Source organism: Peromyscus maniculatus, chromosome 11, assembly GCF_049852395.1.
Source record: "Peromyscus maniculatus bairdii isolate BWxNUB_F1_BW_parent chromosome 11, HU_Pman_BW_mat_3.1, whole genome shotgun sequence".
Lineage (NCBI taxonomy): Eukaryota > Metazoa > Chordata > Mammalia > Rodentia > Cricetidae > Peromyscus > Peromyscus maniculatus.
In genome coordinates this window covers 53,582,632-53,608,764 of record NC_134862.1, presented here as the reverse complement: position 1 = coordinate 53,608,764, position 26,133 = coordinate 53,582,632, and the positions used below count along the sequence as shown (strand labels likewise).

Here is a 26,133-nt window from a genome sequence, read left to right as displayed (position 1 = left end):
GAGGAATGATACAGATGAAAGGGTCTTTAGGGTCTAATGCAGGGTGGTGTGGTAAGCTGGATCTTGTTTTGCGATAGGGTGCCTGTGTAAAATAATATGGAAATGTGAATGTGGGCTGAGTGTAAGACAATACAAAACAACTGTATTAATGGTGATGAGCATGACAATCATGCAAATACTCCGTAAGGAAACACCCTCTCCTCAGAGTACATACAATGGAATTTGGGATAGAAATGGGGTGTTGAGTGTCTTTGCCTGGTTTTCTGCAGTGAGGTGCTTGGTAGGCACTCCATCACTGAACTTCTCCTCCAGCCCCAAGATTTATTTGTAAGTGTCTTTCAGAAAGAAATAAAGATGCCAAATGGGGTTGGGGGGTGATGGCTCAGTAGTTAAGAGCACTGGCTGCTCTTCCAGCGGACTAGGGTTCAATTCCCAGCACCTACATGGCAGCTCATGACTACCTTTAATTCCAATTCTGGGGGATCCTACACCCTCACACATGCAGAAAAAAAATCAATGCACATAAAAAATAAAATAAACAAATCATTTTTAATGCCAAAGGCAGAAAATGACATCAATGTGATTTCTCTGAAGAACTTTTTAAGATTGCAACCTTCTAATATGCTAGGATGAAAAAAAAAATTGAAATAGTCTCTCCTGAACAAGAAGATGACAGGCTGGTCACATCCCAGTCCCTGCTCCAGCAATCCTTGAAAATCATGGTCACCATTCAGGGTCCAGGTGCAGCACAGTCTTGGGTAGAAAGCAGTGGCGTGTATCACATGCTTTGACATCCTTAGACACAGGGCATTGGAGGGAGCCACCTAGGGTGGTTAGTGTTGAATCTCTTCAGCTCAAAAGCCCTAGACATGGAAGCGACAGGGTGATGAGAACCAAGAACTCCGCTCTCCATCCCTTCCTGTGAGTCCAGGCTGGGTCCAGTGTAACTTCATCTCAAACTAAGAGAAATTCATGTTAACGTTTCTTACAGTGCAGATCTTCAGACAAACGATCTTAATTTGGTTTATTTGCATTTGTTTCCACTTTGTCTTTGTCTTTGAAGAATAGCTTGGCCAATTCTTGTCTGCAAGCTTTTTTTTCATTTTCCTTCATCACTTCGTTATGATCCAAAGTCTTCTGAGTTCTATAGTCCACAGTGAGAAGTCTCCAATTATCTTATCGTTAGTTTTCCTCATCTGCCTTCCACATTTCCCTACAGTTAGATAGTTCCAATGTTTACTCTATCAGCATTTTGACTGATACATCCAGAAGTAATATTCACTGTTTAGACTTCTTAGCTTTAGTGAATTTTTGAAACTGTAAATTGCTATTCTTCATTAAACTGTAGAGTACTGGACCATTATTTCCTTCAACATTTTTTTCTGACTTCTTTCTTCCTCTAGAATTCTATCTACAAATACATTAAACTGTTTAACATTGTCCTAGAAATTGTTCATTTTCAATTTTTAAATGTTTTCTTTTATAATTTCATATGTATAAGCAACATTCTTTCATAACCCCCCCATTATTCTCACCAAAATCCCTTCTACCTTCTAAGTCACCTTGATAGTTTTGTGTGTGTGTGTGTGTGTGTGTGTGTGTGTGTGTGTCTGTCTGTCTGTCTGTCTGTCTGTCTGTCTGTCTGTTACAACACTCCACCAGGATGTGAGCAGTTTAAGTTGAGAATTTGTATATTACTTCTGAGGGTTTTATGCAGACAAATTTTCTTTAAAAATTCTAGCAACTTCTCTTTAAAAATTCTAGCAACTTCATCTTCCCTAAACTCTGATATTGGCATATCCAGCAGCAGCATTGTTCATTTATGGCACTGTTTTCTGTAGTCATATCTGAAAGCATTGAACATCATGACCCTTGAACCATAATCTGAAAACTCACAATTCAAAACCATTTCAAATGAAAGTTTTCAAAACTCCCTCTTACAGATTTGTTTGTTTTAATCTGTTAACATCTGAGTTCTCTGGCATTAATTAAATTTGTTTTGCTGATCTGCCATTTACTACACATCCAATAATATCAAAATACATTTAATTAATAATATGAAATAACTAGCTTATCTACACACAATATTCAAAAGAGAATATTAAAATTCTAATAGGCTAACTTGTTCAATGTTGCTCAAATTAACTTTTAGTTTTTATTTTGTTTTGTCTTGTTTTTGAGACAGTCTCATGCTATAACTGTCTTACTTTGGGTTTATATTGCTGTGAAGAGATACCATGACATTTAATTGAGGCTGACTTATAGTTCAGAGGTTTAGTCCATTATTGTCATGACAAGAAGCATGGCAGCATGCAGGCAGACATGGTGCTGGAGAAGGAGCTAAGAGTTCTACATCTGGATCCACAGGCAGCAGAAAGGAGACTGTGTACCACACTGGGCATAGCTTGAGCATATGAGACCTTAAAGACCACCCCCAGAGTGACACACCTCCTCCAACAAGGCCATACCTCCCAATAGTACCACTACCTATGGGCCAAGCATTCAAACATTTAAGTCTATGAAGGCCATACCTATTTCAAACCACCACAATAACCCAGGCTAGTCTTGAACTCATGTCAATTCTCCCACCTCATCCACTAAGTTCCTGTGTCACTACACATAGCTCAATGTCACTGAATTTAATATGTTCAATTTAAATTAACATGTCTCTGACACTGGCATTATTTAGCAATACATTCTTGGAACTCAAACAACAGTGATCAGTATGCTGCTGGAGAACTTAGAAAAAAGCCATTGATTCTAATTAATGGAATTAGTCCTTACAAGTAGCCTATGAAATGGGCACCACTGTCAATCAATTCAGTAAATAAGAAAACCCTACAGTTCAGCTTGTCTGTGAAAGTAATTGCTAAAGCCAAGATTCAAATGTATTTTCATTTGGATTCTTAAATTCCACTGTTAATCATGAATCATTCTATGAGTAAAGATAAAATCAAAAGAAAGATTATTGTCAAGTAACAGAAGACTATTTTTAGAAAAATAAATTGTAGTCCTCTTTGAAAAGCCAATTATAGGCAATAAAGCCACATGGAACTGGCTTTTGGAGACTGTAGTAACCTATGCAAATCAAGACAAGGAAATGCCAACTGTCCTAAGGCTATTGCTAAATCTAGATTTCCTAGAATAGATTATTCAGGAGAGTCAGAAACTACGCCAAGGTGAGTTTATTTCTCCAGGTAACTATTTTCCTAATTCACGCATAGCAACAGTTTCTGTTTGTGCAGTTCTCAAAATGAGGGAACACCTTTTCCTTCATTTTTAAACCTGTGAGAAGTCTCTGATCTGGGAAATAACTTGTATATTAAACAAATGGCTTTATTTCCATAAAGAAATGACTGAGGAAACTAATGTAACTCACCAAACAATGCATTGGAAATGTGCTGATTAAGCTTCTGGGTCCAATAGGCTCTAAGAAAAAGATCAAAGCAATTGATTTTCTGAAAGAAAATTATCAATTATTATTATTCCTTTGATACAAGAAAAAACAGTCAAATAAATAAGAGTGTTAGGTTCAAATGAAGTAGCACCATTTTTTGCCAGTAACTTCAACATTGTGTGGCATGGCAATGAAGAGGCAATACAGACATCACATAGACCATTTCTACCTTAGTCCTGCCACATAGCATCCTTTATTCTTGTGAGAATAACCACTTTAAAATAATACATAAAAACATGCTTTTAATGTATAAGCAAAATTGTAGCCCTTTCTGTAGCTGAAATAAAATCTACATAAAAGGAATTTCCCAATTACAACATTCATAGAAGAAACATAAAAATAGTCCCTCAAGGTAATTACCTCTCCTGTCTTGGAATCTGTTACGGCTTGGAAAGTCCTCTGCCCAACTCCAGAAGGCCAAACACATCAATGTTGCTAGAATAAATAAACTGTATCAACCTCCAGGAATAGCTACATTTTAATATCCGACTGTTCAAGTGGAAAGTCCTTCTAGACTCAACGAAATAAATCACATCAGGTAATGAGGACGCTGAGAGAAAACAATGAGTGAACTACCTGTTCTGAGCCTAGGGTATTTCTCAGAACCTGCTCAATGATATTATGTAAGTGACCCTCTAGGACAACAGTTTCCTCAGCTGGCCACTAAAGTGCCTCCTGCTGAAGTCCGATTATCCCTTGTCACAACTGTTGTGCAGAAAGGCTTGACAGCTCAAACCATTTCTAACATGAGATAAAAAGAGTGGTCATGAGGGAACAGAGAGGCAGGTGACGATGAAATTAAATACTGAACAGAATAAATGATGAGATGGTGGTGTCCCAATGATGCAGTTGCCTCTGGTGCTCAATTAAGCAAAAGTCACATCAGGTACTATGTCACAACAACACATTATCAAGTGCTCAACTTTTTCTTAGTGATACTGTAAGTGAAAATATTTAACTGACTTAAGTCAGTGAAGAAATCCATCCTACATTACAGAAATATAGTTAATGGGTGTTAATATTAACACTTAATATTTAATGGGTATTAATAATTCTGTTCAACAAATGTACTCTAAATAATAAATACTATTTCCACTGCACTGCTGTGTGTATTTTCATTATTCTTCTTTTATAAACCTCATCTCACTTTAGTAGCACCAATGTAGCTGAAGTTTTCCTGTGTTCCAGCCTGTTGGCCATCGGGACAAATCTCTCCCACTCATGTCCCCCAAGTAAACACACAGAGGCTTATATTAATTATAACTGCATGGCCATGGATAAAGCCTTTTGCTAGCTAGCTCTTATATCTTAAATTAGCCCTTAACTATTAATCTATGTATCATCACATGTTCTATGGCTTTACCTGTGTCCCATTACATGTTGCTCCTTGGGCGACTCTCTGGCTTCTCCGCCCACCTTCTCCTGTTTCTCTTTGAATTTCCCACCTGCCTCTAAGCTGCCTTGCCATAGGCCAAATGGCTTTACTTATCAACCAATCAGAGCAGCACATATTCGCAAGCTACAGAAAGACATTCCCCCATCACACCAACTACTTCAACTGAAAGAAAGCTGGAAACTCAGAGGCCAACACTGACATAAAATCTATTTATAAAATTCATGTAAAAGAATAACAGCAAATGCATAGAACAGTTCACAAGCACCAGGTGAGATGTAAGAGCAGTTCCTCTCATGAGCTAACTTGGGCTGGGCCATTTGAATTCCAGCAGCTTTTTATGTAGAGTCACCTAACTTAACACTGTGCACGGGATTCATGGAGATGAATCATCATCCCTCTAACTATCCCTAGTAACCACAGCAAAAGAATAAGATTTCCTTCACATCGGTAAAATAGAGATGGCTAGGGATACAAGCCAGAGATAACGTTCTGAGAATAGCTACTTCCGGTGAATATTGAGGAGACCTCCTTTGGCCTCACAGAGCACATGATTTCCTTCACTACTGGAGGTTTTTGAGTCTAACTCATAGCAAGCCAGATAACAATTCAGTCATACCCAACAAGATGTCAGGCAAGTCACTCTTCTGTAATTTTCAGCAATTAAGCATTCAGCCTAGAAGGCATCCAATACAGCTCTCTGACATCTGAGAATAGTCTGTAACCTATACGAGCTGATGGCACAACTACGAATAATGCACATATTATTTGCCCTAAGAGTCAGAAAGTATTTCAACACAAAGTGTTATATGAGTCTTTAAGAACTTTAGTGTTTTAATTCTGGGATTGAATTTAGGCATATCACCCATGCATGAATCATCCCCTTGTCTTATCTTTAAAAGCTGATTTTCACATGCACCCAACAACCTAAGACATGTTTTTAATTTGGAAATGTATTTTGGCAAGAGTTCGTCTCACCCACTCAATTCATAACCATTTTACTTCTAGGCGATTTAGTTTCAAAATCAGACCTGTCTACTGCCTCCATGGTGAGAGTTGATTCTGCCAGACAATGCAGTGTGCTTTTGTTTTTCTCACTGTTTTGTTGATAATCGCCCTGGACACATGAAGCCACAGTGCTCCCTGAGAAGTGAGATAAGACTAATCATGTGTGGTGAAATGCTGACGTGCTATTACAGAATATTCAACACTACTACAGATTACTCATTAACTTTCAGATGTTGCGTCAGCACTGATACATAGTATTGATGAATCAGATGATGTAACAACAGTAACATTGATTTTTTTTTGTTTAAAAGGGGCTTTAAAGATATTATTGTATCAGCATGCTATGAAGGTTTTTTAGCATCAGAAGTTTAAAAAAAATCACTGTACATGAAGACATTCTCATCATTCTAAATGTTTTGTAGACGTGTGCTTCTGTAGTCTTAGGTTTTATTTGTCCATTTATTTTTCCCACCACTAATTATCAGTCATGATAAGGTAAATGAATAGAAATTTTGCCTAAGCTTCATCTTATAGAATCAAAATCTACCTTATGATGGCATCAATACAATGTCCTACAGGAAAGATTACTATAATGTATGGACTTTGTAAAGTTATTATTTATAGGATACTTATAGATTGATATCTCATATCATACATGGTGTCTTAATGAGTAATTGCTTATTTGAGAGAGAAATTTGTTTCCAAAATGAAGAAATAAGATAAAAGTCCATGATAAATTAATACCTGTTTTTTCATTCTTCAGCAAACACACACACACACACACACATTGAGATCCACACAAATGCAAACCACCTCTCTAGAAGCCTGTGCAGGACAGAGGCGGAGTCACGTGGGTTGAAGAATATCAATTGCAACTTTCAAAATTCCAAACTAAGGACTGGAGGGATGGCTCTGTAGTTAAAAGAATTTGTTGCTATTACAGAAGACCTGAATTTGATTCCCATCCACCACATAATGGCTCACAACTGTTAGTAACACCAGTTCCAGGGTAGCCAATGCTCTCTTCTGACCTCTGCAGACACCAGACACACATATCATATACATACATATGTGAAGACAAAACACTATGCACATAAGTAAATCTAAGGAAACTTTTTTTAACTTTATAAAATTGCAACTAAAATAGATGCAAGGAAAATTAAATATGCTGCCCCCCCAAAAAATCATCCAAAATATATGAACTAATGGATCGAATAGATGGGCTTCAAAGAAAAAACCATAAATTATCAATAAATATTTGAAAAAGTGTTCAATGTTCTTAGACATCAGAGAAACATAAACCAAAGCTGCTTTGAGATCCCTTGAAGGATGGTTATCTTTAAGATAGTAAATGTCAATAATTCTGATGAGAATGTGGGGAAAGGGGAATCTTTAGTCACATGTGGTAGGAATACAAAGTTTTGCAGCCACTACTAAAGTCAAAAAAAAGGTTATTCATAACTGAAAATAGAACTACCAACTATGTCATTCCTTTATATATATATGTATGTATGTCTTAGGAATAGCATAAGAGAGAGAGAGAGATCTCCAAAGGACTCTAAGTCAACATACTCCTGAAATACTTGCACATTCACATTTATTGCTGCACTATTCACAATGGCCTTGAAATGGAACCAGCCTAGACGTCTATCCATAGGTGAGCACATAAAGAAAATGTGGTACACACATACAATGGAGTTTTATTCAACTACAAGGAATAATGGGTGACATTATAACATTACCATAAAGTTCATGGAACTGAAAACAGTGAATAAAATTGAAAGTAATCAAGTTAATCAAAATAAGTCAGACTCAGAAAAATTAATATATCAATCAAAACACCATATATCTTAATTCATATTTCATATGTATAGTATATATGTATGTAGCATGAAAGTAGAAAGGGGAGCAATAGAAGGGAAGAAGAGGTCTAAAGGGAGCGGGGAATGAGAGGAGATAATGATATATATGCATGTACACACACGTGCACACACACACACACACAAATGAAACAGAAAAGAGAACTATTTGATAGGAGGAAAAGAAACATCAAGAGGGCAGACAGGGAGTGGGACAGGCAAGTACAGTGGGATGAATAAGACCAAAGTATATATGGATGAAAATGTTACCATGAACCTCACAATAACAATAAAATAATAATAGTCTTAAAGTGGATGAAGGATTTAAGGGAGAGATCTCAGCTTATGAAGTGCTTGCTTCCCACACAGGCATGAGGACCTAATTTCAAATCCCAAAGCCCATGTGAAGGAGCTGGGAGTAACAGAGCAGATTTGTAATCCCAGTAGTAGGAAGGTTGAAAAAGATGGCTCCCTAGGGTTCCCTAGCCAGCCAGCCCAGCCCAATTAGCAGGCTCTGGGCCAATGAGAATCCTGTCTCAAAAATGATACTTGAGGTTGACATTCTGACCGTCATATGCATGTGCATGGGTACCTGCACATATACACACGGGGTGGGGGTGATAGGTAGTGGTATAATATGATATTCTTTAGTAGATAAGAAAACACATTTGAGAGGCAAGCAGATCTCTGAGTTTGAGGCCAGCGTGGTCTGCAGAGCACATTCCAGGAGAGCCCAGGCTACACAGAGAAGCCCTGACTCATAAAACCAAAGGAAAAAGAAATCACATTTGAATCCGTCTGTCTTCCATTTTTACCTTGAGTCCTTCATTCTCATTTCTTGAGAAGCTTCCTCATCTACAAAATGAGGGAAATACTAGACTTCTTAGGAGATTCAATTACTGTATAAGAGAAACTGCATTCTAAGCACAATGCTTAGACTTAGCAAGTACCAAGGATGTGTCTATTGGTAGTAGACCCCCACTGAGTAATGCAAACAAGTTGATGACCATTAGAAATGAGTTAGAGGTACTATAGAAAAGAGCAGTCACAGGCAACCAGGCATGAGGCAGAACTTCAGTGAGACTTGAATGATGGTTGACATAGGAATGTGCAGAGATGAATGGTGTAGTTGTACAGGCTGTTTGGATGGAGTAGCTGAAGGATACATACATCATGTATGTTCTACCAACCTAACTTATGGTGATATTCTATTTGTGCTGAAATGTGACTTTATTTGTATGTTAATAAATAAAGTTGCCTGGAGAGCAGAAGTCATAGTCATTAAGCAGAAGTCTGGCAGTGGTAGCACATGCCCTTAATCCAATCATATGGCAGGCAGAGTCTCTGTGTGTTCAAGGACACAGCCAGTCATGGTGACAGCATGCCTTTAATCCCAGTACCAACCCATAGAGACCTGGAGGTCTGTGTAGACAGGCAGTGACGAGGAAGTCATGTGGTTGGGCTTAGAGCCAATGAAAAGGCAGAACAGAAAGGCAATAAAAAGACAGGACACAGGAAGAAGGTCTCTCTCTTAGGGGAAGGACAGCAGCCACTGGTAAGCTAAAGGCTATTGGCTAGTGCTCTGATCTCTTGGGCTTTTAACTCGGTATTTGGCTCTGTGTTTCTTATTTAATAAGACCGTTTAGAATTTCATCTACACTAACTAGAGCAGCTGGTGTGGCTTTCAGTCTGCCATGATGTGAAGCTATAACAAGAGCAGAGGACGAAGCAAGGCACCTGAGCAAAAACCTACAAAATCCGCACTAGCCCAATAACAGGGAGTAAAGAGGGTGATGATTGTGCATATTATTTTAAAGTTCACACAAATTTTTGGGATCTAACTAAAAATCAAAACCCAAGGTAGTGTAATGAGAGTAACTGATCATCTTAGGAGCATGTTTATATTTGTCATGGTTCAGCCACATCACACTCCACTTCAGAGAGATGTACAGAACTCTGACTTCCAATACAAAATGTAATAGTTGATCTATTTTTACCTAGCATACTAAGTGTGTTTGGCCAACTGGGATCTGTAAATGCAGGAACATGGTGCAACAGTAAACAGAAATTACTTAATGAGGCAATTGTGTGTCTAGTCTTGAAAAGAAATAGTTTACAGTATTACATCACTCTGGTTATAGACCAATCATTCATCAAATCTCATTAATGAGAAGAGCATGTCAAGAAATGATTATTAATACTTAATACCATGACTTGTAGGACATACCGAAGATTCTTATATATTTAATGTTTTCTGAGATCCAACTTTTAAGATTTTTAATAATTGATAGCTTTAAATAATTAATGATTAATTTCACATCTGACTCTTTTCTATATGCTTCGGGTTTTCCAATATTTTTATCTATGAATAGCTACAAAACATTAAAGAATGGCACTTCTGTGCAACTACAGACTTCAAAAGACACGGATAAGTAGTTTTACCTTAGCAGAAATTCCCTTTTATCCTAAAATAAACTTTAATGATAAACATAGAGAAATTTCTCACACATCGTCTTGCTCCTGCATTTGTTATTTTTCTCCTTCAGGATAAAGGCTATGGTTCTCAGGACAGACAGAACTCAGGACCACACCTTCCAGTCAGTACAATGAGGGATGGCACCGGGGAGGCTCACACCTTGAGCCCAAAGCCCTCTTGAGCTACCTAGTGGCAATCACAACGAAGAAAAGAAACAGCAGTTGCTACAAAACATGCATAAATATAGAGGTAAGAAAGCATTCATCATCTTTTACCGATGAAAATACAGTCTCTTACAGCTCGAAACTATAACACATATGCTTTGAGCTGAGCACAAAGGAAACTATAAATGAAATATATGATGTTATTAACACATATCCCCAACTCAGCTGCCACTTCCCAACAGAACAAGGCTGCCTTTTACAACACTTTTGAGTCAACAACTACAACTGGGCTGGTAGGGAAGTGGGTGGATTGGGGAGGAGTTGGAGGAGGTGAGTGAATATGATCAAAACACATTGTATATAATTCAAAATAAAAATAATTAATATATGACGTTTATATGTATATATGTATATATAGTCAGTATTCTCGAGTCCTGATCCACAGCGCTTTGTGCTCAGAACCCACTTCCTGCCTTTCACTCACTAGCTCTCAAGTTCCTGCTAATAACTTAACTCAGTCAGATAAACTCAGTAATAGTCACACGATTGAAATCTATAATGAAGATATAACCTATCCCTGGGAAAGCATGATCAATGAAGAATCTGAGTTTCAGTGGACACATTTTTGAAACAAGTACCCTAACTATTGATAAAGAAAAATAATTGTTGCCTTAAAAACCATAGAGTACTTAAGGACACGTAGGCTCTGGAAGAATTCTTTCCAATCAAGTATTTCAGAGTATCCCTTCCATTCTAGTCTACCTACAGGGTCAACTCTACTTAGAGATGATAATAAATATTCCTGCTGTTTTATTATATTTGCTTGTTTACTTATTTGAGAGAGAGGGAGGGAGAGAGAGAGAGAGAGAGAGAGAGAGAGAGAGAGAGAGAGAGATATGCCACATCTATTCCTACCTTTAATCATGGACTGCATCAAGGGCAGCAGCAATTGTTCCACTCTGGACTGCTCTATAAACAGCCTAGGGCTAAGGACAGACTTCAGTTTCTGTCCAGTCAGGCCCCATAGCCTTGACCCAGCACTGAGGAGCAGTGAACAGCACTGCATGAGGTACTGGGAGATAAGGCTGCAGCCTCAGCACAGAGCTCAGACACAGTGACCTTCCACAGCCAACTGTGGACAACAGTGGGGAGTGGGAACACCAAGCCCCTCTTCATGCCTGCAAACTGACTTCGTCTTCATCCTGCTGCACAGAGTCTCAGTAAGTGCTCGGTGCACCCCTTATATCAGGGAGCGGTGCCACAAGACAAAGGTCCAGTACCCCTGAGTAGTGAACAAAAAGCAATCTCTTCACTGGCCCAGGAGCGTACCATCCAACCCAGTAACGGGAATTAACAAAAGAGGGCTCCCAGTGTGTCTGCAACCTGGTAAGAGTCATTTCAACACCCTTACTTTGTGACAGTTGAGACCATTATACATTGCTGCTGAGTTAAAGTCCCTCTTGAATGCAGTGGCTGGATTTTTATAATCCTCTAGTGTTTACTGAGCAAATAAAAGAAAACTTAAAGGGACTGGGATAGACAGGACTTGAACAATTTAGCTGCCAATTTTATCCTTGCTGTGCATTAGGACCTTTAATGAAACTGACATCATCTAAGATAGCTGAGTAGTAAAACAGAGGAAGGGCCAGTGATCACAGTGAAGAACTCCATATCCTCTTGAAGCATTACCTGAAACAGATGCCTCTTTTAGGCTCACTCTGAAACCTTCAACATCACTCCCAGAGCACGTTAAGTGGGGCAATGTTTATATAGTATGTACATTTAGTGTTTAATTAGATATAGTATAGCTTGTATGCTGGCTTTAGGTCAAATGCACGGTTACACTAAAAGCCTGCTTAAATGGAGGTTTTCTTTTCTTTCACCTTTCAAGAATAAAGCCTCATCACAAGCACTTGTGATTAGGGAGGGATTGGCTACTTCAAAACAAAAGCCATCTCAAAGTAAGGGAGAGAAGTCAAAAAACACTGAGAAGTCTGTGTCTTTGAAGACAACAGGATGACATTTTCCCCCAAATAAAGGATCATTTAAACATAATATATAAATATATCATATATATATGAGAGAGAGAAATATGCAGAACTTTTCTTTCTGAGTCTTATTTCACTGAACATAATTATTTAAAGTAGTATTCATTTTTCTGAAAATGTTATGATTTTATTTTTCTTTACAGATAAATAAAATTCCATGGTATATGCTCCACACTTGTGGTGTTCACTCACCTGTTGATAAACATCTAGGCTGGATCCATGTCTTAGTTGTAGACAATGCAACTGAATACATGTAGAATGATACAAGGCAGAGATTTACTGGGGAACTCACTAAGCTGCTTTTGAAGTAAAAGCTTTTATTCTTTTCTTTTTCATCAAAAAAAGAAGATTTTTCTGTCAAAAAGTTTTTGGTTTTTCTGTCAAAAAAATTTTTATTTTATATGAAGGAACATAATTTTGTGAGAAGCAGTTTGGGGTGATGAGTGATTATGCAGCTGTACTTTCATATTGGCACACTGAGACCAGAGTGGACTGAACTTTAAGCCATAGAGAGAACTGAACAGTACTGATTCAGGTACTCATGCTGAGAAGGTGTGTAGATCAACCCCTGGGGGAAGTCGGATTCTCTTCCAGTTAGAAGGTTCTGCCACCAGTGAAATGTTAAGATTTTGGAGAATTTAAGATCTTTCCACAGAAAATAAAAACACAATTTCAAAGATGACTCACGGTTGAGTATCAACTATCTTTGAGTTTCTGTAGGTATGTTTCTTGAACTTTAGAAGTTGATTGAATTAACAGTGCCGACTCATCTTTCAAATGAAGAGGAAAAGTGCACTCTTAAATTCCTAGAAATTCAATTTTGAAATGAGTGTTTCAATCTTAGAATATCCTTATACATCCAGAACTTGAACAAACTGTAGGCGGAAGTCTACAGACCTTTCCTACTCTCTTTCATGAAGTTCTTGACATTAGAGTAAAGCTACAGGTGGTGGTTAACTCAATGGGAGAGACTGCGCTTGATACAGCTAGGTCACAGGCTCTTTCCTGGTACAAAAAAAAAAAAGTGAATGCTAATATGAACAGGCCAGGCACTACCTAGCCCAGTACTCCAGGCAGCCCAGCGATAATAGTGTCTCCTTGATTACTCGTTTTCCTAATTCTTACCTAAATCTCTTTCAAACTTTTTAGCAACTCTTCCCCAAACTGTGTAACGACTTCATCTCAGGTCTATTAAGACCAATACTGAATGGCAACCCCAGCCCTTACCCACCACCTCACTCTCAAACCCGTATCCTTGTTGACAGAAGCTACAACTGACTAGACCCAAGCCCAGTATCATTCTTGATGCCTTCTTTTCTTTTAAACTCAACACTCAACCTATTGTTGCTTTTTTTTTTTTTTTTTTTTTTTTTTTTTGACAGCTGAAGACCTTGGCTCAGTGAAGCAAAATGACATACCCCTAACTCTCAGCTGGTCAGGGACTGCCAAACCCCAAACCCCAGATCCTCCTCTCTCCAGGACTGCAGCATGTGCCAGACCCTGAACACCTCACTTTCATCCAGTGTGGACACTGTTTTGAAAATGAGCCATCTAGACAACTGTCTATCACTCTAAAGGTGATGGGACCTGGGAGAATGGAGCTGACAAAGGAGGTGAGCTAAAGCCTCACGCAACAACCAACTTATTCAGAGCATCCGACAACTTATACTCTGAGAGTTAAGGGAGTCACTTAAGTAAAGTGGACAATCACAAAGGCAAGCCTCGGACAAGCCACCCATGTTTTTCCATAAAGGCATATAAACAAATAACAATAACCAGTTGTAATGAATAATCTGAAATAAACTTATGCCCATCTGCTACACCTGGAAGGAGTATGAAAGCATAGTCTAAGAGCAATTCTATGTTTTGTTTTGTTTTTTTAAGAGACTGAGGTTACAAGACTCTTGTCTTTTTTTCTCATAAGCACTCAGAATTCTCTTCACACAGCTCCGTTCTTGGACTTTGTTCCAATAGTCAATCGTAAACATGGGAAAGAAATATTTATGGTACATTTATATATTACAAAGATTCTTATTATTTGAGTCATTGAGTTGTAACTTGAAACACATATATTGTCTACTATATGTTACATTTTCACAGCTAGCAAAAGATTCTGTTTTTAATATGGGATGCTATTTATCTCAGGCTGGTCACAAATTTGCTGTGTTGCCAAGAATGACCTTGGTCATCTTAACCTCCTGCCTCCATGCACCTAAAGCTAGGACTGTCACCATACAACTAATTTATGCAGTGCTGGGGATCAAAACCAAGGTTTTGTGCTTGGCAAGCATTCAACCAACGGATCTATACATCTCCAGCCCCAGTAAAAAGACATTTGTTCTACAATGTTGTAAGCAAATTAGCATTGGTCAATTTATCAAAGATTTAGTAAGGGCTACTTTTCCTCTGTCTTTAGAAAAAATTAGCAGGCACCAAATTATCCCTACCACACTGTATACACTCCAGATGCAGATTTTCCAGTGCTCTTACCCGAAGTGAGTGCCACGGACATCTTACAGACTCTGTTTCTCTAACCCATTTGGCAACTGCCAGCAAATACATGAGGTTTCAAGCAGATGCTTGTGACCCCATTCCATTCTCCCTGCTTCTGAGTCGCAAATGCCAAGATTACCAGATTGTCTCAAAGATGCTATCTGCATAAACTGTTTTGATTCTTTGCCCCAAATGTTTTTGTTGCACATACTCTATGTGATGTCAAAACTCATCGTTTTAAGGGAAAACAGCTTGGGGGGGGGGGGGAACCACTAAGTTCACTGAGTATAAACACTGTTTATAAGCATTATAGTAGGTCAGTTCCTTTAGCAGAGGCTATTTCCAGAGCATTTAGTGGCCTATCTGATGTTTTTTGTAGCATTTTATTTTTAAATCCTAGTGTTTTCTCTTGTGATCCTTTAGGCCTTCCTAAGATGGTTGTCTACGTGTTTTATAAAACACAGTGAAATTCTGGGAGAATATAGCTTACAAACTGTCATTTTCAAAACCCAGAATTTTCTTTTCTTTTTGAGACAAAGTCTCAACTAATTATTTCTATTTGCCCTAGAACTCTCTATGTAGATCAGGCTGGACTTAAACTCACAAAGATCCACCTGCTTCTTCCTCCTCGGTGCTGGGGATAAAGGTGTGAGCCACCATACCCATTCTCAAGAATTATTCTGATACAATATGTGGCAAAACCTAAAAGGATTTTGCTATAGTTTTAAATGTTTGCTATTGCATTGAAGTCATGCTAAGGTAGCTGCTCTCCTTTACCTTCCTGTAGATGAGTCAAATTCAATAATAGCTACTGTTACAAGAAAGCCAGAACATGAATACACTCTTTTATTCAGTTCTATCTGTATTTGCATTGAATAATATCAATCATGATCATCATTCTTTCTTGGTTCTTAAGGATAATCTTAAATGCAGAGTAAATATTTAACACAGACTTTAAGTAAGAAGATCAATTAGTCCAAATATATTAGTATTTATCAAGCACAGCACACAGGTATTCAGAACTCTAAAAATATCTGTGACCATCAGTTTACATAAATAAACAACTATCTTTACCCCTACACAGGACCATATTCAAGATTCTAGTGTTAGATTCTATCTTACATCTCATAGCTTCTCCAGTGGGCCTCTGGGACTCATGAAAGTCTGGACTAGAAGCATATCCATCGTTCATTTGTTACTTCTCCACCCCCCTCCAGGATTGCTGTCCTCACTGAAACCTGGAACCAGTCAGAGAACTTCCCCTAAACCAGTGTTTTCAACCTCCCTAAAGCTGAGACCCTTTAATACAGTTCCTCGTGTTGTGGTGACCCCCAAACCATAAAATTATTTTCATTGCTATTTCATATCTGTAATTTTGCTGCTGTTATAAATTGTAATGTAAATATTTTTTGGAGGCAGAGGCTTAGTGTAGGGGTCCCGACCCTCGGGTTGAGAACCACTGCTCTAAATCATTCTTCAAAACTGCTGTAACTTCGGAGAGGTCACCAACTGCCTTTTACTGTCCTTCAGCACTCAACAACCCAATCAGAAACCAGGAACTATCCCCACACTTCCACCTGGCAATTTCATCCATTTTCCTTAGGTCAATGTCTGAGACAGTCTGTAAGAACCTCTCTGTAACACATATGTATACTTCAGCTCATTATACATTGAGATACTTTGGGAAGTATCTGAAGATAATTTAAAAAATGGGAGAATGTTTTCCTTAATTTAAGTAGTTGAATGAGTATGGGAATTCCTAAAGAAAAGTAATCTAGAAGTGAGAGATCTAGTATAAAAAGCCTTAATTAACATCATAGAGTAATGGATACTGAGAACTAAATAAAAAGTCATCCCTATCTCTGCATCCCTTACTATGTGGAAAATACACTCTCTTAGAGATAGGTCAGTTCAAACTCACACAGAGTTGATCCCAACCAGTTCTTACTGTGATATCTAACATAATTAGAATATTTCTTATCACTGGAGTACTCTCAGTACAGGGTTCAAGAGTTTCACTCAGTGATTTACACTCAGTAAAAGGGCTAAATTCTCACAGGCAAGGGCAAGAGTTGGCTACAGGCAATGTATATGGCTGACTCAGCCATTGTAACATTGTATGCATGCTTTGGGCTTAATCGCTAGGACAAAATTATAAACAAAGAGCTGTAACATTCGCGGAAACAGAGCTGCTGACTTGGAACGAACGTAACTGAGACTAAGTCCAGTCATGGGAATTGTTTTTGTCCTCAGACTCTGAGAAGCAAATATCTGATCAGAGTCATCGTGACGGCTATGGTGAATACTCACATGGTGGACAGCCCCTGATCTGTTTCCACAAGTAGCACCTCCGTATCAGTAACAGCACATCCTGCAAGGAGAGCAACCCTTAGGTTAGTGTTTCTCAACCTGTGGGTCGCAACCCCTTGGGGGGGTCAAACATCCCTTTCACTGGGGTCACATGTAAGATATCCTGCATATCAGAATTTACATTATGATACATGAAAGTAGCAAAATTACAGTTATGAAGTAGCAACAAAAATAACTGTAGTTGGGGGAGACCACAATATAAGAAATTATATTAAAAGGTCACATCATTAGAAAAGTTGAGAACCACTGATTTAGGCCAACTGCAGCAATATCACTTCTGTCAGGGGGCCAGTGTCAGGGTCCAGCCCCAACCTATCGAAGGGTCCCTTAAAGTGGGGGATGAGGAAATGAGAAATGATAGATAGAAATGTAGGTGTAGAAAAAGACAGAGACACAGGATAGCTTCTGGAGGGCCCTAGGTCAATACCCAGCAGCCTCAAGTTTATTTCTAATGGGCTTTTTATATACTAGCAAGGGGAGAGGCAAAAGATCTCCCCCTTTCGAGATCAAAGCACAACATACAACCAATTGTAGACCCTGCAAAATACCTGGTAACCACATCCCATGGTAAAGCATCTTATGATCAGGCCTTGAAGTATAAGACACCTGGTAACCATGCCTTTGCACCCTATTATGCAACATAAACTCTGACTCTCTGCCCTGGAAAGAAGCCACAAGCTGGAATCTTTGTGAGCTCCCCCACATTTCTATGCTCAAACATTATTGAAAACCCAATGAAGCCAGACATAATGGCACATGTCTACAATCCCAGCACTTGGGAGGCTGAGAGGATGGGATCACAAGTTCAATGCCAACCTGGACTCTGCACCAAAATCTGTCTCATAAATACACCAGGGAGAGAGACAGAGATAGATGAGACAGAGAGAGCAGGAGTTGCCAGTAAGACCACCATGCTTCCATGATAGCAGTGTGAATCTCCAATTCCAAATGGAAGAGGTCATAATTCTCTTTCATTGTAAACACAACACCTCCAAAATAACGTCTTCCCATAATTGAATCATTATTTATGTTTATAGTAGTAAGTAAAAATCTCCCAAATGAATAAAGTCAAATGGAAAGAAATGTATTATCTTTTTTTCCCTTTTTGCACCTGGTATCACAATCATGTTAATTTTTAGGTTTGTATGAAAATCAAATCATAAATCAACTCCCTAATGAGAAAAAAAAGCCTGAAAGGAAAGAGCCATGATTTTCTTCATGGAGTAAATGGGCAGACAGGAAGACTTCTAAGGCAAAATTCTCCTTGAAAACCCATGTGCTAGGCACAAAATTTAGTAACATGCAATTCCATACAGTAGCTTCTTAGCAGGCTCATTCATCTAAGGAAGGCCCTTCCCTTATCACAGGACAGGGACACTTCCTATTCTTCACTTTGGCTGTCATATCAGCTTGTCCCTTATCAGCTATAGGAAATGTCATAATGCTTCCTGAGCTAACTAATACAACCACGGTAGCTAGCCAGGGAGTGATCTGGGACAGCACAGAGGCTGTTGTACCAGGCATGTGTTTATTCAGGAGCATGAGTATAATTTCCCAGTACAAAGGACCTCCCTCTAACTGGAACGATGTAATAGTTCAGGTCCATGTAATATAAACGAACACAGATTGCTTCCAGAACAAAAGGTTTCAGTAATCACTGCTTTCTCCACACAGTGTTGGGTTCTGGTATCCATGGTGACCTTGAAGATCACAAGTGGAAAATTATAACACCAGAAAATGAAAGTGTGGCCTAGATGGCTGAGGCTGGAAAGAGAATTGTCCTGAAAACACCTGCTAAAAGCACGTGTGTATGCCAGTGCACCAGCATGTGAAGACCAGAAGTTCAAAGAAAAACACTAGACATCAACCTCGGGCTTGTGCACGCACCTACAGGAACAAATGCACGTACACGTACGTACACACACACACACACACACACACACACACACACACACACACACAGGAAACAAATCTAAGTTGTTGGCTCTGCAAATGTCTCTCTCTTTTATTCCGTTATCTTGGTCATAATGCTGTAACATCTGAAGCACAGACCTACCAACAGATCTCACCAACCACCATGTACTTCACAATCCTCGTCCCACTGGCCGTAGTAAGCTGTTAGTAATTCTGACCAAAGAAAGTGTGAGAAGTAGTAATGTGTGTCCCTTCCACGTTCAGCCAGTGAAAGGCTCCAAAAAAAAAAAAAAAATCCTATGCCTCAATTAACTAAATGTTGAGAGGACAGCATTAAAATGCATTCTGAGTCATGACTTCAAACAAGTCCTGGCAATCTGCCAGCTCTACAGAACACTATTAACAAATGGAAACCTGTGGTCTCTCTGAAGCACACTCCAGCTCAGCCTGACTCAAGTGACTGCTTCCAGTGCTCTCCTCTCTTCCCTTACATAAAGCACAATATGAAATATTTGATGCTTTCCCAAAAAAAACGGCATACTGCAAACTATTATTTAAATTCATTAACATGTGGGGAAGGGCGCAAATTAAGACACAGTTTAATGACACATATGTGTGAATCGTTATAACGAGCCCCATTATTTCACATACTAACTTTTTTGTTTGTTTTGTTGTTGTTGTTGCTGCTGCTGAGCCAGGTTTTCTCTGTGTAGTTTTGGTGTCTATCCTGGATCTCACTCTGTAGACCAGGCTGGCCTTGAACTCACAAAGATCTGCCTGGCTCTGCCTCCTGAGTGCTGGGATTGAAGGTGTGTGCCACCACTGCCCAGTCAATACTAACTTTTAAAACAAAGAATAAATCAATGAATTGGGGTTAGAAAGATGACTCAGCTGTTGACAGCAAGTATTGTCCTGAGTTCAGTTCCCAGAAACAAACATGCCAGTTCATAACCAGCTGTTACTCCAACTCCATGGGCTCTGTTGGCCTTTCCTTATCCTCTGCAGGTACTTGCACTCATGTGCACACACTCAAATATAGACACACACTTACATACATAATAATTTAAAATAAAATAAATCTTGGGAAAGCCACTGGTGGTTGCCTATGCTTCAGTGGAGGACCTCATACAATGCACATTTGGGCAGTACTAACTAGACTTAATGCATTTTTTTAAATGAAATAAAGGTGGGGAAGGAGGTGTGTTGGGGATCAGGGAAAGCTGGAGTGGAAGACATATATGACCAACATAGGTTGCATGTTTGAAATTTAAATATATATATATATGTATATATTATATAAATAAATATATATGAATTGGTAGAATGGAAATAAGCTTAATTTTATCTTATTTTTCTGTCTATCTCATTGAAGAGCTCTGAATGGCACTGTCATTATAAAGAAATATCAAAACTTGGGATATTTTTCCCATTAGAAAAATGTGTGTGTGTGTGTGTGTGTGTGTGTGTGTGCTGTGTGTATATGTCCGAGAGAGAGATTAAGTATCTGAGATTTATATACTCAAACCAGAGTACTAAGTGACCAAAAGAACTATAATAAGGCATAATCTTATTAACTGCATTTAATAAAACAAGGAAAATGTCTGTGTAACAGCAGCTTGCATCAAAAAGTCCTAGCCTGAGTCTCTAAGAGCACCCTATGAGTTAAATGCTAATACATGTCCCTTAGCTGGATGAGCCGGAATGTTCAGCATCCAATGCACTCTGCTCTGTGCTGCCTCAGTGAGAATGCAGTTGCTCTAGCAGAGGCACACACTTAGGGTTCCTAGGACAACCAGGAAAACATTTGTACGTGCCCTTGGTCTCTGTGTTTTCACAAGGACGGGTAAACCCTATTTCAGACAGCAGTGGAGTCAAACGAAAACCTCTGGCAGACATCCTGAGGCACCAAAGACTGCAGTTTCCAGCTCAAAAAGACTTTCTACAACATAAATTCCTAAAGACTTAACTGCATGTCTCAATCGGTGCAGAAGAATTATGCTTGTGGCCTTAAGTAGTGGCACTGAGACAGTGATTTTCCAGGATGGAGCAGGTAGGTAGATAGGGATGGTGGAAAGGACATGCGAGGGTAACCGAGGTTGTTTTCCAACTGCCTCACACCCACCTCATCTCAGGGGCCTGGTGTGCATCAGCTGGGAAGCAGGGTGTAGCAGGCACGAAGAAGTGAGTTCAGGCGACAGGAAATTCTATCATCCTACTCCGTCCCCACCCCCTCCTGCATTTAGAACTCTTGAAATACAGAAAATCCTACTTCTTAGAATCCTGTGAAGATGGACTCCTAACAGAACAAGTACAAACAAGATGTTCAGCAGAAGTCTGTGTTCCTGACTGAACCATGTGTTTCCTGACCATTTTCCTCACACATCTGTCATGTCAGAACAGGAAAAGTCTTTCCAACTTTCTCACCTGACTCTCACGTTCCAGGTATCTCAGAATGCTTACAACGTTGACCGTAGCATGCCTCTGTTAGAAGCCTTCTCAAGTATTGAAGGGACCGTAGAATTTAACATAATGCTCTGAGTTCTTCCAAATTGTATTTTCTCCACATAATTCTGTCCATTCATTATGCTCATTCGCTAAAATAGCACATACTTTTGGTATGCTGCCTAATACCAATGTTTGTCAGAACTCGTTGAAGTCTCTTTGGTCCACTTGTGTAACACAGCTCTCAACCCTCAGTGTTATTTTAAAAACTGTTTTCTCTCTTCTGATGGAGATTGTATAAAATTCATCACCACCATGGGACAGCATCATTTTCAGTCTCTTTACAAACTACCCGGTCAGACTATATTATATTGTATATATATTATGTATATGTATATATACATAATATATATTATATTGTAACATATATATATTATATATATATACAGTGGGTTTTTTTCAACTAAAATCTCATCATACTTCATGCTTATTATAGCTGAGAATGTGTGGCTGAATGATAGAGCATTGTGTAGCATACACAAGACCCTAGGCTCAATTCCCAGTATCAGAAAACAAACAAAAATAGCAATTACCCTTGGGAAAACTAGTGGGATTTACTTCCACGTATAAACAGGATTTTGATCCAGCCCTGGTGGCATAGATTCATAATCTCAAGTAATTACAGTATCTATGGAGGCCGAATCAGAAGTAATTGCAAGTTCAAAGCCAGTCTGCCCTACTTAATGAGACCTTATCTGAATTAATGAGCCAACCAATCAATCAAAAAGAGGGTTGGGAGTAGGGCTCAGTGGTAGAGTCCTTGCCTAGCATGGAAGAAGCTCTGGATTTGAACTCAAGGACTACCCAACAACAACAAAATAGCCCTTTGCTTCTGAATGGCTTTCAGGACAAAGTGAGCATCTTAATTTTGCAAAAGACCTTTGCAGCTTTACCCTCAAGTCCTGTGAGTACTCGCTGACTGTAATAGCCTCTGGTCTTGTTAAACTCATTAGTTTCAAAACTTGATCCTAGGCGAATTAGAATTTTTTGTGACTTTGAACATGCCATGTATTATGATTATGGTGTCTTCTCCAGTTTCTTTGCTAAAAGTTAAAGTTGGTCCTTCAAGAGCCAACACAAATTCTTCTTTCTCTTCAGAGGCATTATTGATGTGTAATAAGCTCTTTTAAAACACGTCCCTTCCCTTTTCAACTGGAACTGCAATGTCTGTCTCTCACAAGAGACATCCCTGTTTGCCGCTCCTACTTATTGGAAATCAGCCAGAAAGTCCGATCTAGATTCCAGAACCGGGCATGTAGTCTCCACCCTTTTCAGGAATGGCTATCAAAGAGCTTAGACCTTCTTTAAAATCCATGAAAAAAAAAGTGTTCAGGATCTCCCCCAAAGAAGCAACCATTCTTTTCTTTATCTTCCATATTGCATCACTCCACACACTGCGTCATGGTTGAATATTATTACTCAGAAAATAAATTTCTATCTTGCAATTCCCATACCTTTAAGTATCAGAACTCCTAAAAAAATAGATGCCTCCATAAATGCTATAGGGATCGCTGACAAGTCATTTGGCAAGAGAAAGATATATTTGTCTTATTCTTTACATAAAAATGAATTCCAAGTAAACTAAACATTTTTGTAATAAAATTGTATCAGTGATTTGGACATAGTGAAACATGCCTGAAATTTCAGCCCTTGTGAGGATCAGGCAGGAAGGTCATGCCTTTGAGGGCAGCCTTAGCAACACAGTGAGCTCAAGAGCAGCTTGGGTCATAAAGCAAGACGGCTTCAGAAACAAAAATATAAACAAAAGGAGGTCAAGTAGTGATATATGCCTTTAGTCTGTCTTAGAGGCCAGCCAGGGCTACATAGTGAGGCGTGTGTTTAAGTGTGTGTGTGTACACACACGCACGCACGCATAGTTCAGCTCTATGCCACCTTTGGTATATGTTATCAGCTTCTGGTGTCTGGAAGTCTGGGGCAAAGGTCAGAACGTTCGTAATCCCTCTTGAGGTTCCAAGAAAGAGCCCATTCTTTGTATCGGCTAGCTTTATCTTTACGGCTAGTGTCTGTTGATTTAGCATCCATTCTAATTAGGGCATGTAATGTTACACTAATTGCTAGATACTTTAAATTATTTACTTTATTTTATGTGTCTGAATATTTTTCCTGTTTGTAGGTAAACACAACATGAATGTGCCCATAGAGACCAGAAGATAGTATTGGATTACCTGGAATTACAGATGTTAGTTAGTCATTATGTGGGTGCTAGGAATCAAACTCAGGTCCTGGGGGGGGGGGGACAGAAGACTCTTTGTTGTTGTTTTTCTAATGTTTTTTAATTCTCTTTTTTAATGTTTATTTATTCATTTTTATGTGTATGGATGTTTCTGCCTATGTATATATCTGTACACCGTGTGTGTGTGCCTAGTGCAGTGCCTGTAGAAGCCAAAAGAGGGCATTATATCCCTTGGATCTGGAGTTATAGACAGTTGTGAACTTCCATGTGGATACTAGGAATTGAACATGAGTCCTCTAGAAAAGCATTCAATATTCTTAACCACTGATCAATCTCTCTAGTCACAAGCTGCTGGATATGTTAAATACTTCCTATAACCATGTACCTGACTCAAATCTTATGGAGACATTCTCTCAAGTAAGATCCCTTCTTCCCAGATATGTCCAGGTTTGTGTTAACAAAAGCTAACTGGCACAGACATCATAGCAGAAGACAGACTAGGAAGAGATTTCTATATTGTGACAAGGAACTTAGCATTTGTCCTGGGAGAAAAAAAAGATATCCATCCTAGAGTTCTAAGAAGAGATGTAACCTCAAATTAGAAAACACTGAAAGGAAAAGAAAGAAAGAAAGAAAGAAAGAAAGAAAGAAAGAAAGAAAGGAAGGAAGGAAGGAAGGAAGGAAGGAAGGAAGGAAGGAAGGAAGGAAGGAAGAAAGAAAGAAAGAAAGAAAGAAAGAAAGAAAGAAAGAAAGAAAGAAAGAAAGAAAGAAAGAAAGAAAGAGAGAAAGAAAGAACAAACCCAAAATATACTGAGGTAGACTTCAAGGAAAGGGAATATAACATGGTTGGAAAGAAGAGGAAAGGGAGAACAATGGAACAGAAAGGAATAAATAGGATGAAGGAGGACAGGACAGGGTAGAGGAGGGAGTTTGGAGAAGGATAACTAATACTAAGGACTTTTGAAAACACTATATGGAAACTTACTACTGAATATAGAATACATACATACATACATATAAAAGGGGCTTAAACTAAGTTACCTACAATGGGGAAGACAATGCTTCCGCTGGACACTATGGCTATCAAACCAGTGCCAGGTATGGGTTGTTACCTGTTTTTGAGCTGTCGGTTAGTGAGGACTCATAGATATCCCCCCTAAGCATTATAGGCTATTGGTATTGCTCTTTATTACTCTCCAGAATTTGATGGTAAGACCCTGTTGCTGAAGACACCAGACACATACCTGAGGGATAAGACATGGAGAATTAAGCTAGCACCAGCTGGGAAGTTTCATTCTTACTGGCTAGCTTTCATAGTGCCAGAAGGTTCTATGCATGCTACTGGGGAAGGAAAGTCACCATTTGTCTTCCCAGCTGTGAACCCGTGAGCTACAATAGCAAGAGGTCAGGCAGAATATGCCCACTGATACAATAATGACAAGAAATGTTATGGGAGTAACCAATCACTTTTTGATTGTATTTAAGGCCTGATCCATAAGGTGCATGCCATACCCGGCACTATTAACTGGGAAAAAAAATAGTTGGCTAGGTCACAGGCCCTACAAAAGAACCTAGTACTATTATTCTGCTACCTACAGATAGTAATACACTGCCCACTAAGTTGTTTTCTTTATACCCTCATTTTATATACATTATATATATATATTATATTATATATTTTATATTATATATCATATGTCGTGTGTTATATATTATATATTATATCAGTGCATCTCTCAAGCCTCATTGAGAAGCTTCTTTTGTGTAGTAAATGGTGATTAATATAGCTTCCAACAGGAAAAGGAAGCAAACAGACTGAGAGCCAGAGGTAGGGGACAACTCTAAGGAAATGGCATTTTTTAGACACAACAGAACTGATGCACTCATGAACTCACAGAGGTTGTGACAGCATGAGCAAGACCTGCACAAGTTCAAATGCAATCTCAGCAGAGAGCAGACAAAATGGACACAAAGTCCTACCTCTAACCAAGAGGTTATTTGTAATTGATAGCTATTTGGAGAGGAAAAATTAGTTTTCCTCAATGGTATGACACTGGATCTATCAACCACAGTCCAGGGTGGGCCTCATGCTCAGGAGTAGTTAGACAACATAAAACAGACTCCATGGTGTGTGTGTGTGTGTGTGTGTGTGTGTGTGTGTGTGTGTGTGTGTGTCTGTGAGTGTGTGTTATGTGTGTGTGAATGTGTGTACATGTGTTGTATATGTATGTGTGTGTATGTGAGAGTGTGTATGT

At 38.9% G+C, this 26,133-nt stretch overlaps 2 long non-coding RNA genes across 2 annotated transcripts in view; both read right to left on the bottom strand.

The window, feature by feature from the left end:
- LOC143267798 (uncharacterized) overlaps positions 1-26,133 on the bottom strand; it is a 291,852-nt gene that overhangs the window by 219,105 nt on the left and 46,614 nt on the right. The window contains exon 2 of the long non-coding RNA XR_013043318.1: positions 17,209-17,269. This is a non-coding gene — a long non-coding RNA (uncharacterized LOC143267798). The remainder of the gene's footprint in view (positions 1-17,208; positions 17,270-26,133) is intronic.
- LOC121821286 (uncharacterized) lies at positions 532-4,995 on the bottom strand. Its single transcript, XR_006062010.2, has 4 exons — positions 4,821-4,995; positions 3,818-3,892; positions 3,380-3,429; positions 532-1,411 (listed from the first exon to the last, which is right to left on the bottom strand). It is a non-coding gene; the product is annotated as an uncharacterized LOC121821286 (long non-coding RNA).